We start from the raw sequence: 10,597 nt of genomic DNA, 5'->3' as shown, positions 1-10,597 counted from the left end.
AAAGGAAGCTTGAGTGTTGGCCTTTTCTTCTAATTACAATAAACAAAAATCAGCCCAAGATCTTTTCTCAAGGTGGAGTGTAAAAGTGAAAAAGTGAGGTGGCCATTTAGCTTTGTACTTCAAGAATCTTCTAGGCCCTTCTTTGCCAAGTAGGGGTGCTACCCACCCCTTATGGGGCGAAGCCACCCCCTCCCCATCCCCCGCCCCCACATGGGCGAGGGTGGGGATTTTTTCCCCATAATCCGCTTTCGTCCATGCGAGGGCGGGGTACCCCGTCAGTTGCAAGGGGTACCCCGCCCAACCCTCTCCTCCCTTCCTCGGCTTCCCCAAATTTAGCGGCGTCTGTTACAACAAACCCAATCAAGTCCTCTGTTAGCGTCTGCTACTTCCATGGCAAACAAGATCAAGAGAGATTGAGAGAGTTCGAGAGAGTTTGAGAGAGATTGAGATCGAGAGAGTGAGAGAGTTCGAGATCGGGAAAGAGAAAGGAATCGGGGGGGGAGAGGGCAAGACATGCTGGAGTGGGGCGGGGGATTTACGGAGTGGGGCTAAGCCCTCTCCGTCCCCTACCTCCGCAACTCCCCTTTTATACGGGTTGGGGGCCCCGCCCCCATCTTTGAGGAGCAGATCCCCCGCCCCACGCAGGCGGGGGTGGAGCGAACAAGGCAATGCAGCAGGTGGCGGGTGCCCACCCCTACATCCAAGTGGGGGTGCAAAACTTAGCCATGAAGCAATGCTAATGTGGTCAAATTTGTGGGCCTTAATGGACCTAAACCGAATGGGTCTAAATTTCGTGGTTTTAAGAGGGTTTGGGTTGCTATCAAGCCCAAATCTAATATCACTTGGCCCAATCAATTTTTCGAAGTTAACAAGGTTGGATAATGATGTTCTAATACAAATTTGAAGGATTAATAGCATGTGGAAGTGATTTAATCAAGTGATTAAACACAATGCTAGAAATCAGATTAGAAAGGGTTTGAAGGCCAACTTTAGGGTTTGGGAAACCGTTTAGGGTTTCGGTTTCAACCAAACTTTTGGGGTTTCAATAGGATTCCCACCATTTAGGATTTCGCTAGGATTGAAACCCTCTTGGTCTGGCATAATTTGGTTGAACAGATGAAACAATGTTTTGCTTAGGTGGCATTATCTCACACCTTGATTTCCTTCACAAATCTATCTAATGGTTCCTCTTTGTGCCAAGTGTCTAATATTATTCACTATGTGCGGCTAAGATCTTGCCAAGTGTCCAAATAAAACTTCTCTAATCTAATTTGGACAATCCACACTGTGATTTTGAAAACACTGCATTGGGTACGCTTATCGAGGTTACTATTCACTCCAAAGAAATGCATAACAAACTTAGTACTGAAAATTTCTAAATATTCATATTAACCTATAGTGAAAATCGCTTACCGAAATTCAACCCTGAAGTGACCCTAAAAATAATTTTACAATTTCGAACATAAGTTTCGTCCGGAAATATGAAAATGGACTTATAGCACCATAAAATTCTAAATAATCAACTGAGTCTAATGACACAAAACATAACGCATTTCGACACTTACAACTACCTTAAATAATTAGAATCGCACTTCTGGCACCATAGTGAGTGATAACACTGACTATGTTGACAGACTAAAACCTATGCGATTGGTCCATTCGTAAAAACTTATGTGGTTTTCACGAGGTTCCTAAAGCCAATAGAAATTCCACCTTTGAATTTCTAGTGGGCTGTTACACTCGGACTTTGTTTATCCAAGTGCCATTTTTTAGCTGAAGCTCGAGCTTCCAGACACCCTCGAGTTCGCTTGAACTTCAGCTCGAGCTCAAGTTCGAGCGAACTCTTTATTATGGGTTAGGAATTGGCTCTTGGAACCCCTCATAGAGAGTTCGCTCGAGCTGAAGTTCGAGTGAACTCGAGTGGGAGGGTCTTGCTCCAGCTTCAACTGGAATTTGTGTCTTGTTCAACCAACAAGTTAAAGAGTTTGCTCAACCTTCGCTCGAGTTGAAGCTCGAGCTAACCCCTCAGCTAAAGTTCACTTGAGATTAGCTCAAGCTGACGTTCTAGTGAGCTCGAGCTGAGGTTCTCGCTCCAGCTTCAACTCTAATTTGTATCTTGTTCAACGAACAAGTCAGAGAGTTCGCTCAAGCTTCACTCGAGGTGAAGCTTGAGCCAACCCCTCACAGCTGAAGTTTGTTCGAGGTTAGCTCGAGCTGAAGTTCGAGAGAACTCGAGATTGAGGGTCTCGCTCTAGCTTCATCTCGAAAGTGACCCTTGTTCAATCAAGTCAGAAAGTTCGCTCAAGGTGAAAGCTCGAGCTAACCCCTCATAGCTGAAGTTCGCTCAAGCAGGTCAATTCCCTGAGTTAACATTGGCTTTTTGAGTTTAGTAATTTGTATCTCGTCATTACACCCTCTTCAATTTTCCACACAATATATAATAAAAAATTAGGAGCATTGGAAGTAACTTGTTTTGGCATTCACTTGGGTCTCACCAAGATGATTGTTCTTAAAGGGGATTCTCTCCAAGTGATTCAAGCAATCAATGGAAAGGGTGAAAATTGGTCTCCAATAGGCATGATGATTGATGATGTTAAGGGCTAGCTACCCTATTTTGAAAGTTGGTCAGCCATTCATATTCGTAGAGAAGGTAATAAGGCAGCTCATGTGCTTGCCAGGAAGGCACTTTTAACTTTTACTTCTTCTGTTGATGTAGAATGTATTCCCTCTTGTATTATTGATTTCATTTGATAGAATGAATGAAGAATGAATTTCCTTTCAAATATATATATATATATATATATATAATAAACAGGTATGCTTATTGAAATCCCTATAATGTTATTCAAATCCAAAAATAATAATAATGGTAAAAACATATGTCTGTAAGAAAAGCATTATTGACGAGGAGCAACATTTCATTAAAAACACCTACATAAAGCAATGTACACTAGCCAACCTCAAAACATAGTGATGACAATTTTTACACATGAATTGAAGAATCAAAAGTAAGAACAAATCATTGCTTGAGTTTGATAAAATGAAAAAGTACAAATCATGTGTCCCCGGGAAATTCCATGTTTTCCCTTTACAACCTAGTCCCACCCAATTGTATCCTATGATAGATAAAAAAATAAAAAATAAAAAAGATCAAGGCTTAATGACCACCATCGGGCAACGTGACCAACGTTACCCACAGGGTCATCATCCTCAGAACTCCTTGCTAGTAAAGCTTCCTCCATTTTGTTCAATTGTCATAACACCGTGTTTTGGAGCATATCAAAGCGACCACCAAGGGTATCGAAATGATATGCTAGACTCTCACAACGAGTGTCCATGCTCTCAAGATGAGTATATAAGCCATCTACACAAGCATCCACGTTATCAATGCAAGTATCTAGATGATCCTCAATGCGATGAAAATGACCTTCCAGACTATAGAGCCAAGTATCAATGTGCTCAAGACCAAGAACGATGTGATCAAGACGACTATCGATGTGACTATCAATGTGGTCAAGGCGAGTTTGGATGCGGCTGAGCGAATCAAGTACCATTTGTATTCTTGACTGATTCGGATATGGTCCAAAGGTGGATGGTGTCGAGCTAGATAGTTGAGAACTTGATGGCCTAGCACAGGACGGCTGCGAACTGGGTGAATGTGGGCACGACTCAGCTGAATAGTCTTAAGACCAATATGAGCCTTCAGAGGGATTCTAGGCTCTATCTCTAGAATAGGAACAGAGTGAAACATCACAATGCGAGTGACAAGACTCCCAAAAGGCAATCTCGTCTAAATTTTGTTAGACTGATAAGCCTATAGAATGACCCTACAAAGATGACTTCCCACATCGATGGGAATTCATTGATCAGTGCATAAAGTAAGATAGCTTTACCATGGCCGTCATCACAGTGATGGACAGTTGGGTAAAGGTTAGTAACGATGACCCTACTAAAAAGAAGATAGTCAAGGGAGAACTTATTGGTATGAAGCGGTGTCTGACCTTCCCAAGCCACCTCATATCCATACAAGAGGGTGTAGATAGTAGGGTTGCTAGGACCAGAGGTGTTAGCATAGGGATAGGGGGTCTCGGTAACACGAGGTGTGACGCCCCTAGATTCCGGTTGGGACTGGACGGACATCCGAAGCGTTGGGACATGCAACACAAGGTTACCTGCCCCCGTTCATGACATATAAGATGCAATGTTCCTAACATGCATCTAGCATTATGCAATATTCGCAGCGGATAATTTTTTTTTTAGCAACACTATGCACTAAACTTATAATATCCCAAATAGTTAAAGCATAAACCATACATACTTAAAACATCCACGATTACAGCACGGCTTTTAGAAGACTGTCATCTCAAAACAACGGAGACCTGGCTCCATAATTACATTGCCCAAATATACTATTGGGGTAGTTTATTGAGTAACTCGCTTAACTCGACTAATGACGTCTAGTCTACCAGTGTTTACTCCATGCTCTAATCCTGCACATCGCCTACCATTCGAGAGGAATGGTAGTTGGGACTACCACAGTGAGATTTAATTACAAATCTCAGCAAGTTAACAGGAAACTTCCACACAAGCTAATGATGCATGCATAGCAGTAAAAGCATGAATGCATAATCAAAGTTATATGTAAGCATAGCATAACTTGACATACAACATGGCATAAATGACATAACTTGAACTGAAACTTAGCTTGACGTGACATGGCATATACGTGAACTTAAAACATAATATAGACTAGCAACATAGCATGAACGTGAACTTGAAACATAACATGAAGGTGAACATACACAATTTGAACATGAACTTGAATATAACATGAACCTGAGCATGACATAACATAAATGTGAACTTGGAACATAACGTGAATGTGAACATGACATAACATGAATGTGAACTTGAACATAACATGAACCTGAGCATAACATAACATCAATGTGAACTTGGAATATAACATGAACATGAAGATGACATAACAAGAACGTGAACTTGAACTTGAACAAACATGACATAAACATGAACTTGAAACATATTCTTGTCTCATGGGGTCACCATGATTGAGTAATCTTATATCATGGGGTTACCATAATTGTGTATTCTTATCTCATGGGGTTACCATAATTGACATGAACTTGAAACTTGACATGAACGCAAACTTGAACATAACATGACGTGAAACATGACTTGAACATGAAATACATGAATTTGGAATCTTATTCAATGGACTTAATTAATAAAGTGACCATACGGGTGCTACACGGGTCCCCTTGAGCCGTGTGTCCCTACGGATTAGCGCATCACAACACAGGTATCTATACCAGTTGTGAGTATATTAATACGTACTCCACAATTGTTGTGGCCCCACTTATTTTACGTGTCATAATTGTTGTGTCTCACGTAGTGTATGCTCCACAGTTGTTGTGGCCCCATGAATTGTTTGTGCCACACTTGCTGTGGACACACTTAACATAATGTGTGGCTCCATTGGCGTTAGTGCCTGGCACGCTCCGGTGACTAGCTAGTTAGACCCCATTCGCAACCCATTAACTGTACTTCGTCAACCCAGGGAATTTCACACCTATTTAAACACTCCAGCGTGAACAAAAGAGTTCCACTAGAATATTACCCAATCCTAGCGCTTAGGGTCGTGATTGACATGAATAACTTAACTGGTATATATGACATTTCGTAACGTGACGTGACATAAAAATGACATAAATGACAAACATGATATAATATGTAACAGACAATATTTCATAACATGACATACATGTCACAGACAATATGTCGTAACATGACATAACATGTAATAAATAACATTTCGTAACATTGCATAACATGTGACAGTGAATATTACGTGACATGACATACATGTAACAGATGGCATACGAAATGTGACATATTTGCAACAGATAGTAACATGAGACAGAATATATTATGTAACAGATAAATATTTCATGACAGACTAAGTCGTGTAATAGATTAACACGTGATGACATGGCATATATAAAAACATATGAACATAAATTATAGTTCCCTTACCCATCACACATACACAGTAAACTGATAGTAAGTTAAGAGCTAACTTACCTCAATCGTCACGTTCTATGAGATTAAAGTGCGAAACATGAGAAACTGTAAGAGGGTATTCTAAAAGTTAGAAATTTAATTACGAATAATTAGAAATGTGAAAAGAGACAACTTAGAGTAAAATTATCATTTTACCCTCTATATGTGGAAAATGACTATTTTACCCCTAACTTAAGGATTTCACATCCTAATTCCAAAGATTATCAAAATTTACATTCCTCATGTAAATTTTGTTCTAGACTCAAATAACAACTCAAAAAAAATTTAAAACCAATCACAGCTATGGAAAACTCACAATGGCCGAAACATTCATAGGCCATTTCTCTTGATTTTGGTTGCAATTTCTTCCATATTCAATACCCATGATTCAACCAAAATTTTGTAACAAGGATCTTCCTACCCTAAGTTTAAAAACACACTTAAAATATCCGTTAAGAAAATCTAATCATCAACACCAAATTTTTTGTAAAAAGACCCAAACTTTTTAACAAAAAGTAAACCCTTAAATCACAAGTTTTGACCTCAATAAAAACATCTCCAAGAATTCCAAAAAATCAAATCTTACTTTTAACATATTTATAACATCATCCTAAGATCAACCATGGTTTAAATCATCAAACAAAAGTCACCAAAATCACAAAACAACACTTGGAGTTTTTTTTGGTTTTAAACTTAGTCCAAAAACATAAACTTTTCTCTCCACTAACTTTGATCAATCTCTTGATCCATGACTTAAAGACATGTCATCTTCAAACTAAAATAACACATCGATTAAAAATGTGTCCTAAAAAGGATCCAACCATCAAACATAAAATCGCGTGGCTAAAATTCAACAAAACATGGATCTAACCAAAAAAATCAAATCTTAGGCCAAACCGAAATCCTCTTGCATAGAAAAACATATCTTTAAAACTACTACTAAATATCTCCGAAATAACATCTAAAAATGTATGTAAGAGGCTTAGGATCATCATAAAATATCAAAGCCTTTGGAATAAGATTAAACCACAAAATATTCAAATCTTCACAAAAGAAAAACTGTTTTTCCACTTCCAGTTTTTAAGTTTCTAAATCTAAGAAAATCTATCATCAAAAGCTTTAATCATGCAACAAAACCTCAATGAACATTCATAAACACATGCTCTTTTGGGTTTCTTTATAAGAACGGGGGAAAGAAGTGATAAAATGAAGAGAAGTGTGCCTTGCATGACTTTAGAATCCTGGAGGGGAAAGTTATGGGCTTGAATGACCCTTGATTGGAGGTGGCTATGTGACATAAAGTGGAGAACAGAGAGGAGCAACGACTGCCTACAGCAACTGTGAGAGATGTAGGTTGATGGAGTGGATTTCTTCTTCACATCAAGGCACTATTGGGTGTAGCCAACGGCAATGGATGATTTGCCATGTGGGGGAAGAAACTTCTTCAAGAAGCTTTGCCAAGGTGGCCAAATTCGTGGGCCTTGGTGGGCCCTAACCAAGTGGGCTTCAATTTGGGGTTTCAAGGGGGTTTGGTTAGGGTTTGAGATGCTATCAAGCCCAAAACCAATTTTTCTTGGCCCAATCAAATTTCTAAGGTTTAAAAGGTTGTATAATGAAGTCATAACAAGGATTTAATTGATTAATAGTATGTGGAAGTGATTTAATCAAGTGATTAAACACAATGCAAGAAATCGGGTTAGAAAGGGTTTGGAGGACAACTTTACGGTTTGGGAAACCGTTTAGGGTTTCGGTTTCAACCAAGTTTTTGGGACTTCAATTGGATCTCAACCATTTAGGGTTCCGCTAGGATTAAAACCTTCCTTGGTCTGGTGCAAATTGGTTGATCAGATGAAACAAAACTTTGCTTAGGTGGCATGATCTCACACTATGATTTCCTTCACAACTCCATCTAATGGTTCCTTATGGTGCCAAGTGTCTAATACTATTATCTAAGTGTGGCTAAGATCTTGCCAATTGTCGAAATAAAACTTCTCTAACCTAATATGGACATTCCACACTGTGATTTTGAAAACACTGCACTAGGTGCGCTTATCGAGGTTACTATTCACTCCAAAAAAATGCATAATAACCTTAATACTGAAAAATTCTAAATATTCATATTAACCTATAGTGAAAATCGTTTACCTAAATTCAACCCTGAAGTGTCCTTAAAAATAATTTCACAATTTCGAACAGTCATTTTGTCCAGAATTATGAAAATGGGCTATTGCTCCATAAAATCCTAAATAATCAACTAAGTCTAATAGCGTAGACCATAATGAATTCTGACACTTCTAACTACCTCAAATAATTAAACTCAAAGTTCTAGCACCATAGTGAGTGATAACACTGACAATGTTGACAGACTAAAACCTGCGCGATTGGTCGATTTGTAAAAACTTATGGGGTTTTGACGAAGTTCCTAAAGTCAATAGAAATTCCACGAGTGAATTTCTAGCGGGTTGTTACACGAGGGGCATTAAACAAATCAGCCAACATGCTCGGACTGACTCGAAATTGGATGTTCCAGAGACTGACGTCAAAGAAACCATTGGGTAAGATGACATGAATGTTCGAGTAAAACTCCTAGACCAACTCCACAAACAGAGGGGGGAGACTAGTGGTTAATGATACCCACTGGCGAGACTCAAATATATGAGGTAGTATAGTCTCCATAATCTCACCTAGTGAGATCTCACGCTCAATAATGAGAGTGCGCTTGGAAAAGTTTTCAGTCTAGAGTTGATGTGCCCGAGCATTATGGAAGACTGATTGGGTGGGAGCAGAAGGAGTTGTTCGGCCTTGCACCCATCTCATGGTATTTGTCTGTAGGCATAATAAAGAATATTAGAATATGAGGTAAATTAATGTGAATGACCCAATATACCCAATTGATATTTAACAAATACTTGAAACACATTAATTGTGTGATTGAGTTAGTGAGTTTGAGCCCAGAACAATAGCAAATATACGCTGTTTTTTTAATCAATATCGAGGCTATAAACATGCATATAGGAAAAAATATTAGTATGGTATTTATAAAATCCGACCATGTGATGTCAGTCATAAAAAGGAAAAAATGAAAACATTGTTAATACCATCTAATAAGGGTAGATTTTCATATCACTCATATACTTTATAAATTATGTATCAATAAATATGCATTGTAAACAAGATTTTCCATTAAACTTGGTAATTCATTGGTTTCTCAAATGTTAGTTGAAAGACCAATATAGGAGCATATAACATTTATGCTCAAATGAGTAATTTTTGAAGTGTTTCCTTTCAAGAAAAATAAAAGAAAGTAGTTATTTTCAATCCATTGCAGTCATATATGACCGAGATGCATCACTAGATTGGGTAAACATTATGGGTAAAATTTAAGGCCAATACACAACAAACCCGAAATAAATGACTCATTTGGGCATTTTGTTGAGCACTTGGTGCACAGTCAATACCATTTTAAAATCTCTCATAATGTTGGATGCAAAACTTCCTAACTTGTACACATGCAAGAACTGAAGTTTTTCAGTCCTGAAAATGCTCTAAATTTCAATGTGTTTGATGAAAAATCGAAATAGCCAAACTTCCCCAACCCGTCAAATTACAAATCCCTAATTTCTAACAATGTGCAAAATGAAAGAGGAATTGACGATGATAGGCTTACGTGAGTGGAAGAGGATTTCGCTACATTTCTGGGCAGAATGACGAACGTTCGATTTGAGAAATTGAAGGAAAAATGGAAGTGGGGAAAACGTAAGGAGGAGGAACACGGGCCAAATGGGCAACGTTTCTGAACATAAACCCTACGCTCGAGTGATTAAAATGTAACAGGCGAAATTATTCTCGATTCATGCACACTCGTAGTCTGGAGCTAACTACGAGCGAGTGCTAACTACCAGGATTTTAATTTCCTAGTATTTTTTTATTAGGAATGAAATAATATGTAAATCAATAATAGAATAAAATGTGTCCATCAGCCATACGAATTTTATTAGTCATTATTCAATTATCTTTTTATAAATGTGGAGTAATTAAATTTTGTTTTTATAGTGGGTGGAATAATTTTTTTTTTTTTTTGTTCTAATTTTTTTACATGCATGAAGGAAAATAATGTTTGATTTATCTTCTTTATTAGTAAAGGAAAAAATAAAATAATTATTTAATCATTACAATAACTTTTGAATCATTGGTGGGCCCCATACCATTTTCAACTTCTCATCAAAAGTATTAAAATCATCTCAACATCCAAACAAACTTTAAACTCAGTTTAGATGAGCCCCACATAACTCCATCTACTACTCAACTCACTATTATCCATAAAAAACTGAGCTCAGCTAAGCTCAGCTCAACATCCAAACACAGCCTAAATCTAAAGCAAATTAACCCACCCTCCAAGAATCACTTTCTTTAAAAAAAAAACAAATCAAAAAGTAAAAATCTGAGAAAGAAAAAGATTGACTTTTTTTAAACTAGTGATGCACTCAAAGGCAAATATATCATATGGGTCTAAGAA

Source organism: Juglans microcarpa x Juglans regia, chromosome 8D, assembly GCF_004785595.1.
Source record: "Juglans microcarpa x Juglans regia isolate MS1-56 chromosome 8D, Jm3101_v1.0, whole genome shotgun sequence".
Taxonomy (NCBI): Eukaryota; Viridiplantae; Streptophyta; class Magnoliopsida; order Fagales; family Juglandaceae; genus Juglans; species Juglans microcarpa x Juglans regia.
This window is presented reverse-complemented; position numbering follows the sequence as displayed.